A 27,103-nucleotide genomic window follows, 5' to 3' on the forward strand; every position below is an offset into this window, starting at 1 on the left:
ATGCTGGGTAATCATGGCTTTCCTCTCTTCACCTGTCAGCATCTCAATACTTGATGATCAGGACCATTATTATATTATTATTGTACAGGATTTATATAGCGCCAGCAGTTTGCGCAGCGCTTTACAATGTAAAGGGAGACACTACACCATGGTCTCTCCCATCCCTATATTGAGGTGTGCTCAATGGAGTTGGCCTCCTGTCCTTAAAGGGATTTATTTTTTCTTCAATGTTGATCATGCACCCAGCGATTCATGTCTCGCAAACAGGCAGATGAAGCCTTGGGTACTGACACAGTAATAAATCTTCTGTGCTGCTGAGTTATTGTCTGTGGAACTCCCATGTCTGGAAGTTGTTTTGCCAGTGGAACTCCTCGGTTGGGAAGTCAGTTTGAACATTGTCTTTCTGGCCATCTCTTTCACTGTTTTTCTGCTCCCTTCACCTTTTGTCACCTGACAGCAGGCTTTTTAATTTCCAGTGATGCTGAACAACATCACAGTGGTGTCCTATATCAGGAGGCAGGTCAGAACCTGCAAGGCCAGTCCACTGAGATGTGGAGATGACTGTGATCTGGGTGGAATAGAATCTTCCTTATCTCTTTGGAGTCTACATAGAATTTCTGAGAAGAATCCATATTCTCTGGCCCAATTGGGCAATAAGAGGTTCCTACATCCAGGTCCTTCCAAGTGGATTTTATCTCTGGACAAGATTTCAGAGTTAGATCTGGTAGCATCTCCCTACTGTTACAAGCTGGAAAGCTTTTCCCTAGAGGCCTGGGCCAAGCCCTGGGTGCGGATGCTGTGTCAGATCAGTAAGATCTCAGAAGCCATATGCTTTCCAGTCTGATCCATATATAGTTTTTTTTTTTTTTTTTTTTTTTTTGAGGGGGGGGGGGGATCTGTTGCTTTCTGCAGTAATTCCATATTTGCCAAACAGGCCTTGGTTTCTGCCTTTGATACCAGGGTATTGGATTTAAGTCCTTTCTCTCGGATGAGATCTTATGTCGTAGAGAGCAATATTCCACCCTTGTTCATCTCTTCCAGTTTCTCATCCTGGCAGGAAGAGACTGATCAGGCTTGGCTGTTGTTTCTCTAAGCTATTATCTATAAATCCTTCAAAAGGATTTAAATAGAGCTTGTTCAGTTTGAACTGCTTTTGATTTCTTTGCTTCATTCCTCTGGTCAGGTGCATTTTGGATTTCAACTGATTTTGAAGCTCTCTTAGAGGGCAGATCTCTGCAGTCCTTAGTCTACCCATGAGACATTGGATAGGACATCTCTTACTCATCCAGTACTTTGATGGAGGGGGCCGCATCTGAGACTCTCTAGGTGGGGTTTACTACTTGCTCTGGACTTTCTTGTCAGCTCCCGATGAGATCTTTTTGCAGTCAAGCTTGGGCAAAGACTGAGCTATGAAGATATGCACTCTAAGGGCTATCTCTTCAGCCAGGAAGTTTGCCAAGATCAAAGCTTTAGGCTTGGTAGGATCCTTTGGTGACTTGCAGCTCCAGATGGGATACCCTCCAGTCCAGTTGGAGTAAGGATTGAGCAATGAGGTCAATCGCTCTAGGGCTACATCCTCAGCAGGAAGCTGGGCCAGAATCAGGGCATTTAAGGCCCCTTGACAGGTTGCTGCTCCAGGTGGAATCTCTTTCAGTCCGGTTTTGAGTAAAGTCTCAGTCATGAAAGCAGCCTTTCTATGGGTTCTTTTTCCTCAGTCAGGAGGTTGGTCTGGATCTGGGCCTTGTGCCTAGAGGGATCCTTATGGCTTTCTGCCCAGTACGGGTATTGTTTCTATCCATACTGGGTGGCAATCTGAGGTGGCTTCGGCATGCTATGAGAACAAAGGATTTGTTATGCCTATATGCAGGACCACCAAGAATAACTGGTTCCATGGCATAGATACTGGGAGCATGCTCTCAAGCTACAGATTTGCTCAGAGTTTTAGGACATATTGTCACTCTCTCTAGCAGAATAAGCGGGATGGAGATGGATTTAATGGATGGGTCATTCCAGCTAGCCTTTAGGCTTATAAAGCTCAGGGCTTGCTTCCTACGGAAGCAGTCACAACACACTCATCCAGGAGTGTGTAGGCTTCGTGGGCTCCCTGTGAAAGGATGCCAGGAATAGTTGTAGGAGGATGACATGTCTTCCATTAAAGCTGTTCTGGCTCATTGTGGGGTGTAAATAACTAACTTGTGCTGTTAATATCTGTCCATAAAGTTTCTGTTGGCCTTGATTGAAACCCTACTTTTCCGACAACCCACCCTTGTTTTTTGGGCTAGTTAGTTCCCAAACATTTGCTGCTATGGAAGTCCATCAGGAAAATGGAAAATTGACTATCAAATACTTACCATAATTTTCCTTTTCTGATGGACTCCATGGCAGCAGGAGTTCCCTCCTAGAGTCATGAGTAGGCTAGTTATGGAACGTGGCCTCTGGCTCAGCCTTAAAATTTATGGGAGTGGGGTCCTTTGGGGTAGGAGTGAGGGCGGGGCTACCCAAACGTATGCTACCATGGAGTCCATCAGCAAAGGAAAATTGCGGTATTTGATAGTTAATTTTCATTTTTTTTTTTTTTTTTTTTTTTGTCCGAAGGTGATCTTAGCCTTTAAGCCTCCTCCACTTCCCCTTCCCCCACAACACACACACACACACACACACCAGATGCTAATTTTTCTAGAAAATATTAGAAATAGAGGTGTTATTTTAAGTTAGGAATGTGTGCCCAATGTTGCAGAACACCTTTTATCCAAGGATACCTTGCAAGAAGTGGTCCGGTGGAGCACTTTAGGCACTAAAAACAAACCAGAGAACACCCTGCAAATTGAGAAGTTCTGATTTAAAGCTTAAGTTTAGGTATTCATTTTATTGTAAGTATGCGTACCTGAGTGATCCCTCTGTAAGCTGCAAATCACTGTAGCAGTCACTGCTACAGCAGTGACATTGACTACAGTGATTGGCAGCTTCTATACGAATCATTTGGGTATGACATATGCAAACTTACATTATGCACCTATGCAGTAAGTTCAAAATTAAACTTCAGCTTTAATATAGATAATAATGCACATACATTCAAAAACAGACATAACAGCTTATCTAATTTTAGGAGTTCAGGCAGTGCCGAGACAAGGTAATCTAGCGCCTAGGGCAAAGGTGCCAAATGGTGCCCCCTCTCCCCAAAATGTATGAGCATTATGTGTCAGCAAAAATTCCCTCCCTCCCCTTCCAAAAAATTAGAGCACTAATCTGCATGCCTACCCCCAAGCATAAATTCCCTTTACAAAAATTTCCCCTCTTCCAGTGCAAAGTCTCCCCCCTCTGAAATCCTGAACCAACAGTACAAACAAACGGCAACTGCCCCAACCTATAACTGGCCTTAACAGCAAGGAGCATGTGGAAGGGTGACACATGTCAAACAACAACAAAGAATAATTCCCAGCTCAGCTTAACAGCCAGCCTGCAGCAAATCGAATTGTCCTGTCTAACAGTTTGCGGGTTTAGTTTTCACACATTTACAAATACATATTTAAACTGCAGAGGCCATGTCACGGCACCCCAGTATTATCTGCAGTCCTAACTCTGTAAATTTTGAGAGCCTCCATATTAGGAGCATATATATAATAATGGATTGATAGAGGTCAGGTATACCTGGAGTGAGCCCACCACTCCTTTAAGGCACAGGGGTGCACTGGACACCCAGCAAATAGCACAATGACAGCAAAGGTGTCCAGTGTGCCCCCTCACCAAATAACCAACGGTTCAAATGGCAACTGCCCCAACCTATAACTGGCCTTAACTGCACATGGAGGGACGACGCATGTCAAACAACAACAAAGAAAAATTTCCAGCTCAACTTACTAACCTGCCTGCAACAAACTGAAAATCCTCAACCAATACCCGGTTCTTTGCCTTCACCATCCCCCCTCCTAGCTCAATTATCATACTCCCAAAAAATTCCCCCTCCTAGCACAAATCCCCCCCCCCCCCCCCAATTTCTCCTTTCTAATGCAAATCCCCCCTTTTAGTACAAATCATATATCCCATCCCCCAAACTTTGCCTCCTAAAATAAATCGTAAATCACTGCAGCCCCCAGTACAGATCCTCTGCCCCCAATCCCCCTCCTAGCACATATACCTCCCAAACCTCCTCCTAGCACAAATACTCTCATCTCCAGCACATATGTTTGTTACTCTGAAGCTGCTGTCACTACTCCTGTCAGCTTGTAGTAGGAACTCTCCATGCAGGGCTCCCCTACCTCACATAATACCACAGCACCCATGGCAGCTTCCCCTCTTGCCCCGGCCCTGAGTCCAGGTGCTGTAAATCCACATGGCCAGCACAGAGCTTTGTGACCTCTGGCTACTCCGAGATGCTGCAATGCTGCACAGAGCGGCTCTATACAACCGGTTTAGAACACAAAAAACTGTACTGCCACGTACAGACGATCGGACTTTCCGACGGAAAATGTTCGATGTGAGCTTGTTGTCGGAAATTCCGACCGTGTGTATACTCCATCGAACATTTGCTGTCGGAATTTCTGCCTACAAATGTTTGAGAGCAGGTTCTCAAATTTTCAGCGAACTTCACTTTGTTGTAGGAAAGTCCGATATTGCATACACAAGTCCAGCGCACAAAAGTTCACGCATGCTTAGAATCAAGCAGAAGGAGCTGCACTGGCTGTTGAACTTCCTTTTTCTCAGCTCGTCGTACATCTTGTACGTCACCGCATTCTCATGTTCGGAATTTTGGGAAAACATTTGTGTGACTGTGTGTATGCAAGACAAGTTTGAGCCAATATCCTTTGGAAAAAAATCCACGGTTTTGTTGGCGGAAAGTCTGATCGTGTGTACGCAGCATAAGAGTGCGTGTTCCTAGACCAGCACAGAGCTGGGACCAGTTGTATTTCATCTCTCAGTGCACCCCAAGATCACATTGCTCTGTGCTTGCCACAGGCAGCCAGAGGGTGGGAAAAACAGGCGGTTGATCCTCATTTTTACCGCCCACCTACAAGTGGACATCATGCCGCTCACATAAGTACACTTTGCCGCTGCCATGATGCTGTGCATTGCAGTGCAGTGATATTGATGTCACATGCCGAGTTTGACTGTTGGTACCACCTGTCCAAATTTAGCATATAAGTGAATGTAGTCACATCGTAACCATTAGCAAAATGCTTCTCGACTCTCAGTGCAAAATTGCTGCTCAGAATAAAAGAAAAAAAAAGGGGAAATAAAAAGTATCAGGAGATGTCAACATTGCCTCCTGATTGTCTGCAACCCTCCCTCCTTTTATACTCTTCTGATCACTTTTTAGAGGGATGGTAAACACTAGTGTAAAAGAAGCCTAATAATGCCTACCGACATCAGAGAGCAGCAGCACAAATCCAGTGCCCAAGCTATGAAGTGTCAGTCTCTGGGGTTGCTAATGTTTTCCTGTGACAAGGCCAAGTATACGTCTATGCAATGTGCCAACCCTATTTTATGCATAACTAGATTGTTTGGTGGCCTGATCATGCATACTGCAGCTGCTGACATGTCAATGTTTGTACATAAAAATTAGGGCAGCAAGGTGGCTTAGTGACTAGCACTTGTAGATTGTAAGCTCCTTTGGGCAGGGACCGATGTAAATGATCAGTATATAAAGTGTTGCATAAACTGTAGGTACCATATAAATGCGTGTAATAAATGAATAAAAATCTGTGGAAACTAGCTAATATTTTCTATACTGCCAGACATCATGCTAAATGTACCCATCTGGGATTCCTTTATTTCCTATCAGGACCTAATTCACAAAATCATTTTTTTTTGACCAGTGGATGGTCATTTTATGAACATAATTATGCATTTAACAGTGGGTAACTCTTCATTTAGAATTTACTTCCAGTTTGGTAGTTTTGTAGTACAAACATTCCTAAATCACTTTGTACAATTTTCCAGTCTGTCACACCCATGGAATTTGAATGAGACTCTCTCTCTCTCTCAATTAGTACAGAATGGCCCAGCTTTGTGTTAGTGGTAGAAAGTGCCTAGCCACTGTTCATCATGAATACAGTTTACATATTTAAAGATTTTTATCTCTAGTTGGAAAGCAAAGGCGACATACAATTGGTATGATATTGTGTGATTCTCTTTAGTGCAAAGATCTTTAGTATTGCATTTTACCAAAGCATGAACAGAAATCACATTCTAACAACTGATTGGTTTGATATATAAATATATTAATCTTATGTGATTAAAGCTCAACTCTAGGCAGCTACAAAAGATGCAAAACATACACCGATCAGCCATAACTTTATAACCACCCACCTAATATTGAGTAGGCCCCCCTTTTGCTGCCAAAACAGCCCCCTACTTGTTGAGGTTTTGATGCCACTAGACCACTGAAGGGATGCTGTGGTATCTGGCACAAAGCCATCCGTAGCAGATCCTTTAAGTCTTGTAAGTTGCAAGGTGGGGCCTCCATAGATCAGACTTGTTTTCCAGCACATCCCACAGATGCTCGATTTGATTGAGATCTGGAGGCCAAGTCAACACCTCAAACTCATTGTTGTGTTCCTCACACCATTCTTAACCGTGTGGCAAGGTGCATTATTCTAATTTGAAAAAAAGAAGAGTCCTTAGCCACACATCACTACAAAAATTATGTGTGAAATGTGAAAACAGCCTCAGCCCAGGCTCCAACCAGGTCACCCCCAGCGTATTTCGCCTCGCCCAAGGGGCTTAGTCAGGGGATCCCCCTGCCTAAGTCCTGTTGATGGGGCAAACGTGTTTGGGGTGCCCTAGATGGAGCCCAGGTTGAGGCTGTTTTCACTTTTCACACATAGGTCTTTGTAGCGATGTATGGCTAAGGACGCTTTTTCCAATTTGGTATTCATGGAGCTGGGATGAGCGCCATCCTCACCTAAACTCCCAGTGGTTCATCAGAAGAGAACCTGTTGGTGCCTAGAGCAGCATCTATATTCCAGAATTGGTTCACAGGGCGCATTATCCTGCTGAAAGAGGCCATTGCCATCATTGAATACCATTTCATGAATGGGGTGTACTTGGTCACCAACAATGTTTAGGTTGTTGGTACATGTCAAGTAACATCCATGTGGATGGCAGGACCCAAGGTTTCCCAGCAGAGCATTGCCCAAAACTGCTTCTGCTGGCTTGTCTTCTTCCCATCGTGCATTCTAGCACCCTCTCTTCCCCAGGTAAGCGACACACATGCACCCAGCCATCTACATGATATAAAAGAAAACAAGCTTTATCAGACTAGGCCACCTTCTACCATGCCCCCGATGATGTCACATATGATAAAACACGTTGTGCCGAGCTAACGCACGTGACATTGCCACACGTACTTGGACCGGTAATTTTTGTGAAGCATTGTTTGGTACCTCTATCATGCATCTTGGGACTGTTATGCATACAAAGCACAAACTGTTTTTATTCATGTGAGTAGTATTCATACTTTGAAGTGCAATAAAACCTTTTAGACAGTTTTACACTATGTGGATTCTTCCATTTTGATTTTATGTGGAATTTCGTGCATTTAGCCCTCATGCACACAGGCTGTTAAAAAAACGTTATGAAAACGCCAGTATCTTTGCAGTGATTTTTTTTAACATTTTTCAGCGTTTTTAGCGTTTTTGAGCGTTTTTGAGCGTTTTTTTCGCGTTAGCGTTTTTGAGCGTTTTTTTTTTTTCAAATTTTTTTTTTTTTTTCAATGGATCAAAAACGCTAAAAAACGTTGGTGAATGACGTTTTTGAGCGTTTTTCAGCGTTAGAGCGTTTTTACAGCTGAAAAACGTCTCTCAGAACCCACTGGTCCTGGGTTTTTTTTACAGCTTAAAAACGCCTATGCCACTTGCAGCTCAAAAACGCCTAGGTGGGCATGAAGCCATAGACTAACATAGACAGGCCTTTTTAAGCTGCAAAAAAAGCTCAAAAAAGCAGCTGTAAAAACGTCCGTGTGCATGAGGACTTATGGTTGCCATTGATGTTACCATTGATTGGATTCACAAAATATACTGCTGAGCTCCAGCCAAGCAATATGAATTGGATCTCTGCTTGATGGGATTGTCCTATTTATGCTTTGACTCTGTAGTGGAGTCCTCATGTTCTGGCAAGAGTCCATTGCTTGTGGTTGGCTGGTGAAGGCTCACGTGGTGATTGTCAAACTGGATTGAACACTCCCTTTCTGCAAAGTATCACTGCGGTGTTTTTGGAAGACCTAATCTGGTCTTTTTTTCACTTTTATATGCACATGTGTTTGTTCTATATTTTAATGTTTTATTTCATTTTAATTGAGTCACCTTGTACATTATCCTATTTTATCGTGACAATTTACACAATTATCACCTTCTACCATTGCTCTGTTGTCCGGTTCTGATGTTCACATGCCCATTGTAGGTGCTTTTGGCTGCAGCCCCATGCATAACAAAATGCAATGCCCATTTTTTCTGCTTTCAACACATTAACTTCAGGGACTACATGCTTACTTGCTGCCTAATATATCCCACAGACTTTCAGATGCCACGATAACGAGATAATGTGTGTTATTCACTTAACCTGTCAGTGGTCATAAAGTAAATAGTTGATCGGTGTATACTTGCAATACAATCTATGAATATGATGTAGTTCTCTATATATTTTACGATTTTAAACAAGCATGATAAGCACATTTATCTTTATATATGATAGGTTAACCACTTCAGTACCAGCCTGTAATACTTGTTCATTGCCAGGCCATTTCTTAGTTTTCAGTTCTCCATTTTTAAATGGGCGACTGTACAAAAGTGGATAAATAAGACTCAAAAAGAGAACAGTGTGTAAACAGGCCAAGCTGATAGATGAACTTACTGTTAGTTTAAAGCTGAATTCCAGGTTAAACAGGTAGCCTGTAGTGGAAGCTGCTGGGACAAGGTAATGCAAATATGCCAAGCTGTGCCCCCCCCCCTTTCCCTTAGGGTTAGCAGCAATGTCGCTATCACTACTCCTGTCAGCCTTGTAACAGAAGCAAATGGCACAGGGCGCCCCATCCCTGCAATAAACCATTGTGCCCATGGCCGTCTCCTCTCCTGCCCACCCCTTGTCCCGGCCCTGGGTGGGATGATTTTCTGGGTCCCTCCTACAGCTCTGTTCACTATATACACCCCTGTGATGATGTCCTCTCTACTTTACAGGGTAATCTCAGGCTTTGAAAATGCATTTGGTGCGCACAAATGGATATACTTCCTTTTGTGACTATTGAGGACAACATTTGCAATAAACTTTTTCTGCTTGGAGTTTAGCTTTGAGGCCTGAAAAAAGAGAACATTTCTATGATTCTGCTCGAATGTGACTGAGAGAATGTAATGCGAAAGCTAAGAAAAATTCCTATAAAGGCATCATACTGAAAAACAGTACAGTGCTTAATGTATGTTGGTAAAATTGTGGTAATAGGAAGAAATGGGGCTTACTGAACGCATAAACAAACTAGTGCAAGTCAAAAAGATGGTGAACTTAGGGTATAGTATAGGACTGTGATAATGAAAACCAGGAGCAAGGATTATGAGGAAAAGACCAAAGAAGAGATTGATTATTGAAGCTCTGGAAACATAAGGAAAGATTAGAGGAACTGAATTTATTCTCTCTGGAGAAGAGGAGGTTAAGGGGGGGATATGATCAACATGTATAAATACATGCATAACAAGGAAGGTGGGACTTTGAATTGAAACGGTTGAAATGCGGAGGTGGTGGTATATATGTAAAACATTTTTTATTTGTTTGTATTATTAAATTGCATTGTTACATGTATACACAAAATGTGAACACGGTAATACAAAGGTATGAAGCATATAACTGAATAGAACAAATTCATGACAATCAGGTAGATAGAATACAACAGTAAAACGGCCTCAACAAGCCAAATGAAGCATGCCCGGCACCTGTGTAAATGATCACATGGTAGATATCTAAGATAGCTAAGTTCGCAATGGTAACATCATGGGCCATAGTAAATGTGTCTGTAGCATCATATAGCTCTACGCGTTTCGTGGATTCGTTTCCACTCGTCAGGAGCGGATGCGACAGATCCCTGTAAATATAGTAATAGGGTAAACCACACTTAGTTTGAAGATGAAAACTATTGATTGAATTTGAGAGATTTAACCCAGTACACTCACCAACCCCGGTAGTAAGTGCAGCATGGGGCGAGCGAGACATGGCAAATCGAGGACATGGACCACACCACGGGAGCTGAGGCGGCGTATTGATGCACCACTAACTTGGGAAGATGTAGGAGTGCCTGTGAGGGTTTCCATGTGCTGGAGTGCTGACATGTGATTCTGAAATGGAAGATGTTTGGGAGCAAATGAAAAAATTGTACTGTGGGATGAAAGGTGTATGAAATGGATTAATGAAAGTGTGAAAAAAAAAATGAAATGTGTGTGGAGTGAAGTGGTGAATTGGGTTGTATATAAATACACCCAATATGTCCACATGTATTGATGGTGGTAAAAAAGGTTGTGATGAGTGAGTGCAAAGGGGTATGGGTGTGAAAAGTGAACTAGAGTGAATGGTGCTGTGAAAAACTGAACTCATTGATGCAAACAAAGCCTAGGAGTGTGGGTAAAATTATATGTGAACACAACCGTGTAATAGCATTGGGGGCAAACAGGAGTGGACCTAACTCCAGGGACACTTACCCAAGTTGCAAGCCATGCAGCGCCAAGCGTTGGAGTGGCTGGCGTGCAGGAACCCCAGGCGGAGACCAGTCAAGTGAATGGCCGGCTCCGACTGAAGGTGTGGGGTATGTACGCCGCCAACGCCACGTGCGTGAACATGGGAGGGGCGAGAAACAGCGTCCGCACCCGAGCCGGAGTGCTCGGTGATTGGCGCCGAGACGTCCCCACATGCATCACGCAGATGGTGCTCTCAACGGCAGCGTGATGACGTCATCACCGACGTCAAGCGCTGGACGTGAGGACCGTGGCGCCGATGCACGAAGGGGCATCCGCCCGATCCTCAAGACACAACCGTGCGGGGAGAAAGGGGGGGACCTACGAGGTGCATCTCAGCTCCCGCGGATGTGAAAAAAAGCCCCCCAAATACCACGAACAAGCTCAAGAACCCCAAACCCGCACGCACCACCTGTGCGGCAAGAACACATGGGCACAAAGATCAAAAAGTTGTATGAGAGTAAACAAAGTAAAAAAGGGGGTTGAACCAGTTGATTGGTGCCGGGAATGCCATAATGTTGTTGTCACTAGTAAGGCAGGTAAATACGTACACCAATGTACCCAGTACTTCTTGACTAGCTCAAATGTGCGAGTCCCTAAACGGGGAATGCACACATCTGATATTACCCCTCACGCGTGGATAGCAGGGGAACACTGCTAATCCAACTTTCCAGTTGCTTCCATCCCTATATTTGGGAGAAAAAAGGGGAATGTGGGACTTTAAATGAGGCACAGATACGTGCCTCCATCCCTATATTTGGGTGCATAACAAGGAAGGTGGGACTTTGAATTGAAACGGTTGAAATGCGGAGGTGGTGGTATATATGTAAAACATTTTTTATTTGTTTGTATTATTAAATTGCATTGTTACATGTATACACAAAATGTGAACACGGTAATACAAAGGTATGAAGCATATAACTGAATAGAACAAATTCATGACAATCAGGTAGATAGAATACAAAAGTAAAACACTTTCATTAATCCATTTCATACACCTTTCATCCCACAGTACAATTTTTTCATTTGCTCCCAAACATCTTCCATTTCAGAATCACATGTCAGCACTCCAGCACATGGAAACCCTCACAGGCACTCCTACATCTTCCCAAGTTAGTGGTGCATCAATACGCCGCCTCAGCTCCCGTGGTGTGGTCCATGTCCTCGATTTGCCATGTCTCGCTCGCCCCATGCTGCACTTACTACCGGGGTTGGTGAGTGTACTGGGTTAAATCTCTCAAATTCAATCAATAGTTTTCATCTTCAAACTAAGTGTGGTTTACCCTATTACTATATTTACAGGGATCTGTCGCATCCGCTCCTGACGAGTGGAAACGAATCCACGAAACGCGTAGAGCTATATGATGCTACAGACACATTTACTATGGCCCATGATGTTACCTTTTGCGAACTTAGCTATCTTAGATATCTACCATGTGATCATTTACACAGGTGCCGGGCATGCTTCATTTGGCTTGTTGAGGCCGTTTTACTGTTGTATTCTATCTACCTGATTGTCATGAATTTGTTCTATTCAGTTATATGCTTCATACCTTTGTATTACCGTGTTCACATTTTGTGTATACATGTAACAATGCAATTTAATAATACAAACAAATAAAAAATGTTTTACATATATACCACCACCTCCGCATTTCAACCGTTTCAATTCAAAGTCCCACCTTCCTTGTTATGCACCCAAATATAGGGATGGAGGCACGTATCTGTGCCTCATTTAAAGTCCCACATTCCCCTTTTTTCTCCCATGTATAAATACATAAGTGTTTCATATAGTGAACTTGGTGGTAAGTTATTCACTTTAAGGTCATCACAGAGGACAAGGTGGGCACTCTTTACTTCTGGACGAAAAGAGATTTCATCTCCAAATACGGAAAGGCTTCTTCACAGTAAGGGCTGTGAAAATGTGGAATAAATGGATACTAACATTTATAGGTAAAGTTGCTCCAGGGAATATCTGATTGCCTTTTGGGGGACCAGGAAGGAATATTTTTCCCCTTCTGGAGCAAATTTGACTATACGTGTGTGTGTGTATGTATATGTATGTGTATATACACAGTATCTCACAAAAGTGAGTACATCCCTCACATTTTTGTAAATATTTTATTATATCTTTTCATGTGACAACACTAAAGAAATGACACTTTGCTACAATGTAAAGTAGCGAGTGTACAGCTTGTATAACAGTGTAAATTTGCTGTCCCCTTAAAATAACTCAACACACGTCCATTAATGTCTAAACCGCTGGCAACAAAAGTGAGTACACCCCTAAGTGAAAATGTCCAAATTGGGCCCAAAGTGTCAATATTTTGTGTGGCCACCATTATTTTCCAGCACTGCCTTAACCCTCTTGGGCATGGAGTTCACCAGAGCTTCACAGGTTGCCACTGGAGTCCTCTTCCACTCCTCCATGGCGACATCACAGAGCTGGTGGATGTTGGAGACCTTGAGCTCCACCACATTCCGTTTGGGGATGCCCCCCAGATGCTCAATAGAGTTTAGGTCTGAAGACATGCATGCCCAGTCCATCACCTTTACCCTCAGCTTCTTTAGCAAGGCAGTGGTCGTCTTGGAGGTGTATTTGGGGTCGTTATCATGTTGGAATACTACCCTGCGGCCCAGTCTCCGAAGGGAGGAGATCATGCTCTGCTTCAGTATGTCACAGTACATGTTGGCATTCAGGGTTCCCTCGAACTGTAGCTCCCCAATGCCGGCAGCCATCATGCAGCCCCAGACCATGACACTCCCACCACCAAACTTGACTGTAGGCAACACACACGTGTCTTTGTACTCCTCACCTGGTTGCGGCCACACATGCTTGACACCCTCTGAACCAAATAAGTTTATCTTGGTCTCATCAGACCACATGACATGGTTGCAGTAATCCATGTCCTTAGTCTGCTTGTCTTCAGCGAACTGTTTGCAGGCTTTCTTGTGCATCATCTTTAGAAGAGGCTTCCTTCTGGGAAGACAGCAATGCAGACCAATTTGATGCAGTGTGCGGCGTATGGTCTGAGCACTGACAGGCTGCACTCATACATCTATTTCCCAAAGACAGCCTCTGGATATGGCGCTGAGCACGTGCACTCAACTTCTTTGGTCAACCATGGTAAGGCCTGTTCTAAGCGGAACCTATCCTGTTAAACCGCTGTATTGGCCACCACGATGCAGCTTAGTTTTAGGGTCTTGGCAATGTTCTTATAGCCTAGGCCATCTTTATGTAGAGCAACAATTCTTTTTTTTTTTTTCAGATCCTCAGAGTTCTTTGCCATGAGGTGCCATGTTGAACTTCCAGTGACCAGTATGAGAGAGTGAGAGCGATAACACCAAGTTTAACACACCTGCTCCCCTTTCACACCTGAGACCTTGTAACACTAACGAGTCAAATGACACCGGGGAGGGACAATGGCTAATTGGGCACAATTTGGACATTTTCACTTAGGGGTGTACTCACTTTTGTTGCCAGCAGTTTAGACATTAATGGCTGTGTGTTGTTATTTTGAGGGGACAGCAAATTTACACTGTTATACAAGCTGTACACTCACTACTTTACATTGTAGCAAAGTGTAAATTCTTCAGAGTTGTCACATGAAAAGATATAATAAAATATTTACAAAAATGTGAGGGATGTACTCACTTTTGTGAGATACTGTGTGTGTGTGTGTGTGTGTGTGTGTGTGTGTATATGTATGTATATATATATATATATATATATAACTCCAGTTCCCAAGTGAGGACTTACTAATCCTGAGAGAACTGCCAGCCAGTGCTCTCTTCTACAACCAGACTACCCCAGAACCCCCACCCTTCATTGGTGATATCCCCTGAGTACTCAGCAATGTCTTCAAACTGTCCCCTTTAAAGGGTCCACATCTCAAATTATATGGAAATATACCTGCTGCCCAGGACCCATCCATGGCATCCTGTACACACACACAGTAGAGTTTACATCCCGATTTCATTTACATCCCCAAGCTTAAAGTATAACTAAAGGCAAAACTTTTTTTTTTTTAGTTTTGGACAGAGTGGGCAGAGGGGGTTTAAAAACTGTCAGGCTTTTATTGCTGTCTGTGCATCATTAGGGAGAGGCACCCTCTTTTTGTCCTGTTTACCATTATCATTGAAAGTGAGAAAATCACACATTTCAGGTTGTCCCTGAAACACTAATAGAGGGTAAATCTTCCAATGGGGACACTAGTTCTGGTGACCTGAGGGGGGGGGGCATGGAATTCCTTTAATTTGCAGGGAATTCCCCTCTCCTAATGTTTCAGCTATGGGAAAGGAAGTGAAGGTAAAACTCCCTAATGGGACACAGATGGCCAAAAAAAAAAAAATCCTGACAGGGGTTATACCCTTCCCTTACTCTATCCAAAATTTAAAAAAAAAAAAGTTTTGCCTATAGTTTTACTTTAAAGTGATTAAGAATTATACTTACCTTGTCTGTGCAATTAAATTGCACAGAGCATCCCCAAACCTACCCTTCTCAGGTCCCACACCGGCACTGCTGGCTTTTCCTCTCTGGTGAGTGCCCCCATACAATGCCGCTTCCAATGGGGTACTCAAGCGGGCTCAATCATGAGCCTCGTTGTCTGCTTCTATTGACACAGACAGAGGGACTCGGCCCTGCCCCCCACTCTCATTGACTTTGACAGCAGTGGCAGCCAATGCCTCAGCAATGCCTGACAGACCAGGAAGTAAGAGGAGAGAAGAGCGTCAGACAGGCACAGCTCTGGATAAAATGAGGGCCTCAGGTAAGTATAAGGGGGGGGGGGGATACTTATGCCTAAACACAGCCAAAAACATATTAAAGCTGTAATCCAGGGAGCATTTAAATATACACTTGAAATATATAATATCTGGTACTGTACAGTATGTGTAATAGCTTGCTAACTGGGTCCTCAATCTCCATTACAGTGGCAAAATAGCCTGACCATAAACATATATTACTTGCTTTTAAAAATGTATTTGATTATATTTATAATAATGTAATTATTCATTTGACAACCCCTGGTACATTTGCCCCCACCACCGCAAGTGCCACCTGGGAAAGGGGAGGGAGACCAGAGATCAGTGTCTATTCCCTGATCTTCTCTAGCTAATAAGAACCCTGAAGCGACATAAATTACATCACTTCTGGGTTCCACATCTGTGCTTCATTAGCTTCAATAAAGGGCAGGTGAGACCCTGATATCTCAATAAAGAGGACCCGTCACAACAAAATAGTATCACATTGGTCCCCTATGTTATATAAATCAAGTTTTAGTGAAAAGAAGTTTTAGTGGAAAAAAGTTACACCCATACACATAAGTTGCACCCCCCAACAAAAACAATTTTTTTGAGCCTGCCCTACCCCTACATACATACAATCGGAAACACATGCCCAGGATGCCTACTTATGAAAATATAAATTGTACTACATATTACATATTGTACACACGCTGGAGTGAGAGGGATCATTTTAGGGCCTTTATTCATGGGTAACTGTAAACAGATGACCTGTAGGGGCTTTTAAAGCCTCGCCTATAGAACATTTTTGGTTGTGTGCCATTAAATTAACTTAGCATATTTTGTACTGAAAATTTGTGCTTGATATACTGTTTTACAAGTATCATGTGACATATAACATTGGAACTAACACTATTTTATTCTCTAGGGTCTCTGCTTTCAGAAAATATCTACTGTGTAATGATTAGCATACATTAAGGATATTACAATATCAAATATTATAATTCAAACAAAACATATGCTAACAAATGCAACAAATAATCGTTATCCACCTCAAATGGCACCCCTTATTAATACCCATAACCATATATCTTAAATAAATAAAAAGATTAATGACAAATAAATAACCCCGGTATATAATTTTACTATGAGTTAAGTTTAGGATTACCCAAAGTAATATCAGCTTTGATATACCATTAAGTATATTTAAATGTGAACATACATTTTTGCATCTCCACCAAATGTAGAGTATTATCTGTAAATTGTTTCCACATCTTAAGACATTTTTTACTTGGGTTTGATTTAAGAGGTCCACACTTAGTTTTTCAATATATAGCAGTTTTTTCATATCTGTTATTAATTCTGCCACCATCGGAGAGGCACTAGTAATCCACAATAGCTCTCTGGGTTGTTAATAAACATATCTAAATCCATTGCAGATTAGGTATCTACCTATTTATAATGCTAATTGCCTCAACCTGGTCACAGATGAGCAGTAACTTCAAAGGGTCTTTGTAAACAGTAATACCTGTAACCAAATGTATAAATCACAACACCTGCTCCCAAAAGGATGACATTTTGGACAATGCCACAATGAATGTGCCAACGTGTGTCTGTATGATTTACATTTAGGCCAAATCCCTGCATACAGCAGTGAGGGATTTAATGTAAACGGGGAGGTATGTTCTATGCATAATAATTGGAGTTCTCTCAAGCACTCATTTGTAATGATTTTCCGAACCTTTTTATATCCATGCCATAGATTTTCTAGCAGACTTTTATGGAAGAAAACAACACGCCATTTTTTTTAAGCTTGTATTTTCCACTGATTTTGAAAAACACAGCTACCATTTCCTATCAACCTATCCAAAAAGGTCGACTTGAATGCATAGCACCTATCATTTCAGCAGATATTTGTTAGTAATAGAGATAATGCTGCCTCGGAATGTTAAATTCCATTAAATTCAGTTTCAAGTGACTTTAGTGAATAAGAGTCATTATGGTAGAGTTGGCGTGCTGTAATCAGCCCATTCTGCCTCCAGGTTTGGAAAGCTGTGTAACCTCTATTCTGTGGGAATAATGATTATCCTGAATTGGCTTTGATACATAGGAAGACATTCCTTGTTTTTTTACTCGACTCTCTCCAGGCTACTATCCTTATAAAGTAAATTCGTCTTCAGACTCGGAGACAAGTTTCTCATCTTTACATGTAATAAAGCAGAAAGATTCTAGGGAGAGGCCTGTTCTATCTCTATATATAAATTAGAATGCCTTGAAGACCATGTTAGCCAGTGCAAAGCATGTCTCAATAGACTGGCTAGATTGTAAAGTCTAATAATATTGGGAAGACCAAGACCACCTTTATGTTTTTTACATTTTTTAACAGCCCTATTGGGGGGCTCTGGTGAAATATCAGGAGTCTAAACAGACTCCTAATGTCTCACTTTTGAGACGGAGAAAGGAAATGAGGACACAGATTCCTCAGTTCCTTTCTCTGTAGCCTCAGTTGCACAGAAGAATGAATAGGAAGCACTCTAAAGCTTTCTGTCCATTCACAAACCCAAGCATAGTAAACACCGTTTACTAACAATGTGTTTTTTTTTTGTTTTGTTTTTTGTTTTTTTTTTAAAGGCAGCTGATTTTTCCAAAAAGCTAGCAATCAGAATTAAAGTATAACTAAAGGCAAAACTTTTTTTTTTTTTTGGATAGTGTAGAGATAGTGTCAAAATTGTTGCCATTTGTTCCCCCATTAGGGAGATTCACCTTCTCTATTTCTTTTGTTTACTACCATCAAAAAAAGTGAAAGAAAACAACAAATGTTGGGTTTTCGCCAGAACAGGACAAGAGGGTAAATCTTCCAATAGACTAGGTATAGAGACACCAGGCATTCCTTCCCTTTGGAGGGATTTCCTGTTTTGGCTATGAGACAGAAAGTGAAGGGAAATCTCCCCAATGGGACATAGATGCAGAAAAAAACCTGACAGGAGTCGTAATCCTCCCTTATACTATCCAAAATGGAGGAAAAAAGTTTTGCCTTTTAGTTTTACTTTACAGCATGACTTCTTGGCCTTTTGACTAAGACCAAGTGTAGTATCTGTTTTGATCACTTTTCAGGAATAGAACATTCCTTGTCTGCCTTTTAATAATTCCTGATGTAATATGGTGGGTACGGTGGGCACAACGGGCAGTCCCTTTTCCTCCCAGGTTGAATCAGGCCTGGATCTCCAGGCTTGTCCGGGTCCTAAAAGAAGCAATTAACTCACATCAGGACATAAACTTTGCAGGATGAACTGAATAAAATAATGGAATGGGCAGACAAATGGCAAATGAGGTTTAATGTGGAGAAATGTAAAGTAATGCACTTGGGGCAAAAAACATAAATGCAAATTATTAACTAGGTGGAAAACCTCTGGGAGAATCAAGGATGAGAAGAATTTAGGGGTCCTAATAGATGACAGATTGAATAATAGCATGCAATGTCAAGCTGCAGCTACCAAAGTAGGCAGAATATTAGAATGCATAAAAAAGGGATATACTCCAGGGATAAAACTATAATTCTGGCACTTTATAAAACCCTGGTTAGGCCACATCTGGACTATTCTGTCCAGTGCTAGTCACCAGTCATCAAAAGGGATGTGCTGGAGCTTGAGAGAGTCCAAAGAAGGTCAACAAAATTAATAAAAGGACTGAAGGACCTCAATTATGGGGACCGGCTGCAAACATTCAATTTATTCTCACTGGAGATGTGACACTTGAGGGGGGACATGATAGCGATCTACAAATACCTCAATGGGGATCCCAGCATAGGAAAAAAACTAATTTAGTCCCAGGGAGTGTATGGGGACATGAGGCCACACATTGAGACTAGAGGAGAAGCGGTTTAACCTAAAGGGGATTCTTCTCTGTCCGGGCAATAAGGATGTGGAACTCTCTCCCACAATTGGTGGTGGCTGCAGGAAGTATGGATATTTTTAAAAGATTCTTGGATGTATATCTTAAAAAACACAACATACAGGGTTATGGGAAATCATTATAGACACTGACACACGTACACCTACACAGGTTGAACTGGATGGACTATTGTCTTTTTTTCAGCCTTCCCTACTACAGTATGTAACTATGTAACTAATTGAGCTCTGTCATTGAAAGCCATTGTTTCTCATTTTTAGGGACTCTTTAATGGCTGGAATAGTACCACTGGATTGGTGTAAGGCAAATGTGGTGCCTGCAATTAAAAGTCTTTACCAAGTAACTATAGACCTGTTAGTTTAATTTCCATAGTTTGGAAGATACTGGGGTTTATTAAAAGACCACATAGAAGAGTTTTTGCTAGAAAAAAACAAACTTTTTTTTTTTTTTTTTATCGAAAAATAAAGTTTTATTAAGCATGTAAATACAAAGTGCAACAGGCACTACTCATAAGACTATTACATTGACATATTCATACAGACTATAATACATTGGAGGTAATTCTAGCTAAAAATACAGATTTTAATGCAACAGGATACATTACATGCATAAAAAAAGGGTAACAAAAGTAGAGGGAACACCATGTATCCCAGTGCATGTCAACAAAGCCATATATACCCTCGGGGGGGGGACATGAGGAAGAGTATACTCTACATTCATAAAGGAACATATTCATTCTTGGTTGGGAAATCATTCCTCAGCCGTACAAGTGGAAGCATCTTCTAACCATCTGTCCCAGATTTTATATTTGTATTTATAAGGGAGGATGACATTGATAGCCCTAATCAATTGTTGGATAGTCAGAGGCGACTCCCTTATCCAGGTCCTGGCTATTTGCATTCTCCTGTCAAAAGATTTTTAAGTATTTTCCCTCCTCAGATGTGGAAAGGAGACCCAGTATACATTGGCAAGGGCATAGAGTCATAGGGGAACCCATGCGGTCATGAAGAAATCTGACCACCTGTGTCCAGTATCCTTGGATAGAAGGGCAGGACCATAGCAGGTGGTAAAATGTGCCCCTGGGGTCTCCTCACCTGGGACATGCTGGATTGTGATCCGGCCGATAGCTAGGAAGCCGGGTTGGTGTTAAATAGGACCTGTGTATTATATATAGATGGGTGAAACGGTCAGACAACTTGGGGGAAACAGATTTACATGTTGCTAGCACTTCCTCCCATTCCTCATCTGTCACCTCATCCGTCACTTCCCCCACATCCAGCTCCCACCAGGATTTCAATTGATAGGCCAGGGCAGTAGCAGCAGGTAACATAAGGTGGTTGTAGAACAGAGAAATTAATTTCCTAGGGTCCTGACCTGTAATTATCTCCACTAAATATAAGGATTCTAGGTGGGGATGGAGTTACGGAATTGAGAGTTAAGCGCATGTTGAAGTTGGAGGTACTCCAAATCCAAGCCTTTATTTCATGAAACTATTTAACCGAGCCGTTAAGTATGATATGTGAAAGATATATGACCCCCTTGTCAATCCATAGTCCATCCCCGGGACAGATAACAACTCTGGAAAATTGTCCCAAAGAGGCGTATGGGCATGAAATGTAGGTGCCTTACTAAGGTTCATAGCCATCTGCCGGATTTTGTAATGGTGGAATAACATACGACTCCTATTGCCCATGTGGGACAACTCGCGAGTGCCACAGAGTAAAATTTGGAGGGGATGAACAACTGGACAAGGGGCTTAGGAGCATACCAAAGTGGAGTACCTGTCTTTGTCTGCCTGGTTAAAGTAAAAGAAATGGGAGAGCTGGGAAGCAACATAATATAGAGTAAGGTCTGGCAATGCAGTGCCACCTAGGTTGACATTTCAGAGCTCGCCATGAACATTTGTGACGGGAGCTACCACAAATAAATGTGTTAAGAATCAATTCCATGGATTTAAAAATACGGGGTGGGATAAATAAAGAAGAATACAAAAAGATTTAAAGCAATTTGGGGAGAAGTATCATTTTTACTAGGTTAATGCGTCCCATAACTCAGAGAGGGAGGCAAGACCATGACTGTGTCTTGGACTTTAGAATATCATATAAAGTGGATATAAAAAGTCTAGACACCCCTTTTAAAATGTCAGGTTTCTGTGATGTAAAAAAATGACACAAAGATAAATAATTTCAGAACTTTTCCCACCTTTTATTGTGACCTATAAACTGTACAAATCAGTTAAACAACAAACGGAAATCTTTTAGATAGTGGGAAGTAAAAATAAAATAATATGGTTGCATAAATGTGCACACCCATAAACTAAACACCTTTTAATTTTATTACAGCACTCAGTCTTTTGGGCTATGAGTCTATTAGCATGGCATATCTTAACTTGGCAATATTTGCCCACTCTTCTTTATAAAAACACTCCAAATCTGTCAGATTGTGAGGGCATCTCCTGTGCACAGCCCTCTTCAGATCACCCCACAGATTTTCAATCTGACCCAGGTCTGGGCTCTAGCTGGGCCATTCCAAAACTTTAATCATCTTCTGGTGAAGCCATTCCTTTGTTGATTCAGATGTCTGCTTTGGGTTGTTGTCATGCTGAAAGATGAAGTTTCTCTTCATGTTCAGCTTTCTAGCAGAAGCCTAAAGATTTTGTGCCAATAATAACTGGTACTTGGAACTGTTCATAATTCCCTCTACCTTGACTAAGGCCCCGTTTCAGCTGAAGAAAAACAGCCTCAATGCATGATGCTGCCACCACAATGCTTCACTGGGTATGGTGTTCTTTTGGTGATGTGCAGTGTTGTTTTGGCGCCATATATATCTTTTGGAATTCTGGCAAAAAGTTCAACCATGGTTTCATCAGACCAGAACACATTTTCCCACATGCTTTTGGGAGACTTCAGTTGTGTTTTTGGAAAATTAAGCTGGGCTTGGATGTTTTTCTTCGTAAGAAAAGGCTTCCATCTTGCCACTCTACCCCATAGCCCAGACATATGAAGAATACGGGGGATTGTTGTCACATGTACCACACAGCCAGTACTTGCCAGATTTTCCTGTAGCTCTTTAATGTTGCTGTAGGCCTCTTGGCAGCCTCCCTGACCAGTTTTCTTCTTGTCTTTTCATCAATTTTGAAGGGACGCCCAGTTCTTTGTAATGTCACTGTTGTGCCATATTTTCTCTACTTGATGATGACTGCCTTCGCTGTGTTCCATGGTATATCTAATGCCTTGAAAATTTTTTTGTACCCTTCTCCTGACTGATACCTTTTAACAATGAGATCCCTCTGATGCTTTGGAAGCTTTCTGGGGACCATGGCTTTTGTTGTAGGATGAGATTAAGAAAATATCAGGAAAGACCTACTAGAACAGCTGAACCTTATTTGCAGTCAATTAGAGACACTTTAAATGATGGCAGGTGTGTACTGACTCCTATTTAACATGAGATGGAATGTGATTACTTCATTCTGAACACAGCTACATCTCCAGTTATAAGAGGGTGTGCACACTTATGCAACCACATTATTATTATTTTTTTTTTTTTTTTAATTTTCTTTGCCACTTCAGTTAACTTAATCCAGAGACTCTAACCCAGTCACATCATTGTGGCCATTCAAGCTTTCTCTTTTTCCCCTTTTCCCTTTTTTTTTTTTTCCTTTTCGCTATGTGTTTTCATATTTAAATAGTTACAATAGTACCATAATATAAGACATACAGCACACAACTTATACAACAAGACCAATTTACACATATCCTCTTATTATTATTATGCGTGATTATATGTTACTGTTTTTCTCTCTATTAAAACCACCCCCCCCCACCCCCCAGTGACCCTCCCTAGTTGGGCCCCCATAATTCCAAGGCACACCTAATATCGGGCTGCGGTTTTATGCGTTGTTCTCTCTTGGCTTTTAAGCTCTAAGCTGCACCTAACTCAGCCTCTCTCCCTTAGTCGGAAGGCGAATGCTCTCAGCCCTGGTAAAGGACATGGCATTGCTTGAACCCACAAATTCCATAGTTTCACAAACTTATTATAATTGCCTGACCTAGTGTAGAATGTCCTTTCGCTCCACACTGTAGAGTTGACAGCTCCAGCCCAAACCTCCGGGGTCGGGGGTGTTCTTGATTGCCAAGACTGTGCTATTAGTTTTCTAGCTTGAAACAAGCATCTTGCTACCGCTACAGCTGTGCTCCTGTCACTCACCCCATTATTGACATATCCCAGCACACAGGTCTTGGGATCAAACTCTAAGTTGGTTTTAAACGTGGGGTTTATTTTCTTTAAAATCTCGGACCAGTACCTAACTAGTTTTGGGCACCTCCAGACCATATGGATTAAATCGCCTGTTCCCCTGCATCTAGGGCACTCATCGTTGGTTCTACGACCAAACATAAACAGCTTTTTTGGTGTGTAGTAAGTTCTATGCAGCAACATCAGGTGGGAGGCTTTTTGTGATGGAGAGACCGACACCTCTGATCCAAATTCCAGGATCCTTTTCCACTGCTCGTCCGTTATCTCCCCCACATCAGCCGCCCATCTGTCCCTACCCCCAAGAGGGCCTACCTGCGTGTTTATTCTCTTTGTTAGTTGGGTGTATATCTCTGTGATTAACCCCTTGGTGGTCTCTGATTTAATTATTGTTTGTAATAGTGGAATCCAACACCATGTAGGGGGTTGTCTACTAAGCTGCTTGCTCAAGGCATGCCTAATCTGTAGGTAGCTATAGAATGCTCGATTTGGTAACCCGTACTCGTGCCTCAATTCCTCAAAAGATTTCAGGGTATCCCCCTCGTATAACTGTATCAGTCGGCTAATCCCGCACCTTTCCCACATCTTATTCCTGTCAACGGATAGTAGTTCATGCAAGTGCTTGTTGTTCCAGATTGGCGAATATTCTGAGATTCCTTTGTATCCCATTATTCTCTTGGTTGTCTGCCAGACCCTAGTAATCATTTTAAGTGTCGGGATCTCTCCTTGCAGTGAGTCTGCCTCCAGTGCTTCCACTATTGAGCTGTGTGGGTTCCCCTGTAAGATAATTTTGACACTCTTGCTTCCCCCTCCCTTGGTGGCACACCCCCCTAGTTGTTGTAACTGGGCTGCCAGGAAGTAGATAAACGGGTGGGGAACCCCCAGTCCCCCCTCCGTGGTGGGGCACTGCAGTTTTTGTAGTCCGATCCTGGCCTGCCCTTTTCTCCATAATAACTCCCTGAAGAGGGATTGGATTTTTTGAAACCACTTCTCCCCAATCCAAACTGGGGAGTTGTGGAGCAAATATAGCAACTGAGGCATCCATACCATTTTAATCAGATTGGCTCAACCCGCCACAGATAAGGGGAGTCTACTCCAGATATCGCTTTTTCTCTTAAATTTTAATAAGAGAGGGACCAAGTTGTCCTCAATAAATGCACCAGGGTCCTTAGACAACACAACACCGAGATACTTAATTTTCCCCATGACTTTCAGTTGGGGAAGACACATCGAAATAGGGTTGGGCAGTGGGTCAACCGGCAGGAGCGATGATTTCTCCCAGTTGATAGCCAATCCCGAGAACTTTCCGAAGTCCTCCACTAATTGCATCACTTTCCTTAATGAGGAGGTCGTGTCCCCCAGGAAAAATAGGACATCGTCCGCGAAAAGAGCTATTCTCTCTTCCACCCCTTTTCTACAGAATCTCTGCAGTTCGGATGATGATCTCACTGCTCCCACCAGTGGCTCCATGGCCAAAACAAACAACAGAGGAGACAAGGGGCACCCCTGTCTTGTCCCTCTTTCGAGGGGGAAACTTTCCGAGTATTCGTTATTTATCCTGAGCCTTGCCCTTGGGTGGTTGTATAGGGTTTTTAACAAGTTGATAAGTACGGGGCCGAATCCAAACCTCTCTAGCACCCACCAGAGATACTCCCACTCCAGGCTATCAAAGGCCTTGGCAGTGTCCAAAGACAGTATGGCTCTAGATCCTGCATTCTCTGTTTGTACCTGAAGATTCATGTAGGCCCTTCTAATATTAGTGCTGATAGACCGACCAGGGATGAACCCCGATTGGTCCATATGCACAAGTTTTGCAATGCATTTATTTAGTCTGGTTGCCACCCTTGCGACAATCTTGGCATCTGAACACAGCAGTGATATCGGTCTATACGAAGAGACTTCCAATTGGTCTTTCCCCTCCTTTGGTATCACTACTATGTCGGCCTCCGACATTGATAGGGGTAGCCTTCCATCCCTGGTCGTCTGCTCCAGCACTTTTAGGAGCTCCGGGAGCAGAACCTCCCCGTACTTCCTATAGATCTCCAATGGGAGCCCATCCGGGCCCGGAGATTTCTGACCTGACAACTCCGCGACTGCCTTTTGCAGTTCCTCCAAGGCCAGAGGGGACTCCATCTCACTCCTGTCCCTCTCCGACATTACGGGCAGGTCTACCCCTTCTAAGAACCTGTCCATATCGTGCCGGCCCGAACCCCGGCGTGACCTGTACAGGTCTCTATAGAATGTAGAGAAAGTCTCTAGGACCTCAGCGGGATCAGATGTAATCTTTCCAGCCGGTGTCTTAATTGAGGAGATGGCCGAGGGGGATAGATTGGATTTAGTTAAAAGTGCGAGCATCCGGCCTACTTTCTCCCCTTCACCGTAGTAATTTTGTTTCTGAAAAAGTCTCTTGTTCTCTACTCTTCTGTTAATTACTGCTTTATACTCATGTTGTTTGTTGAGCCAAATCTCCTGCTTTTTGGGGGTTGGATCCACCACGTATTGTGCTTCTGATTCCATGGCTTCCCTACTGGCCTTCGCCTCCCATTCCTTTGACTTTTTCTTTACTATGGCAACCTGCTGATATAGTAGTCCCCTAAGGTACGCTTTTAGGGTATCCCACACTACCCCTACTGATGCTGTACCTGAATTAAACATTACAAACTCTTTTAATTTAGAAGCTACATCTGCTGGGCTGCTTATCAAATCCAACCATAGTGGTTTTATTGTCCACCTTTTCTGGCTAGGTCTAATGTTTAGATTTAGGGTCAAGGTCAAGGGTGAGTGGTCTGATATTCCCCTCGGCTTATACTCTATATTTCCTATTAATCTCAGAGCTTCACTGTTACCCACTGCCATGTCTATGCGCGAGAGAGTAGAATATGACCCTGAGTAACAGGAATACTGCCGGGTGTTTGGATTGTGAGATCTCCACAGGTCGCACCATCCAATCTCTTCAAGAAGTTGGCCTAGGCGCCCCTCTGGTACCCTTTCCGCCCGGGTCACGGGCGGGAACCGATCCCTGTTGTTGTCCAAAACTGCGTTAAAGTCCCCCACCAATATTATCGGAATATCTACCTTACTACCCACAAACTCCAACAGGTCCAAGATAGTCTCTGTTTTAAATGGAGGGAGGATGTATACATTTGCTATCACCAAAGGTTTATTTTCCACAACGCAGCTCAAGAAGACATAACGTCCCAACGTGTCTATCCTGGCTTCCCTGCAGGAAAATGAGATACCTCTCCTCACTAGTATGCTCACCCCTCTTGAATAAGAGGTGTGGACTGAGTGATACTGTTCTTGAAATTTATGGCTCCGAACATGTAGTTTAGTATCGTTAGTAAGATGAGTTTCCTGCAGACAAGCCAGTTCAACACCGTAAGCTTCCATCACCGAGAACACTGCTGCCTTTTTAGCAGGGTCGCCCATGCCCCTAATATTCCAAGAGCCTATTTTTAGCGTTTTAAAAGGCATCTAGAGAGAGTAAAAGAATA

The sequence above is a fragment of the Aquarana catesbeiana genome, linkage group LG08, assembly GCF_042186555.1.
Source record: "Aquarana catesbeiana isolate 2022-GZ linkage group LG08, ASM4218655v1, whole genome shotgun sequence".
NCBI classification, from domain to species: domain Eukaryota; kingdom Metazoa; phylum Chordata; class Amphibia; order Anura; family Ranidae; genus Aquarana; species Aquarana catesbeiana.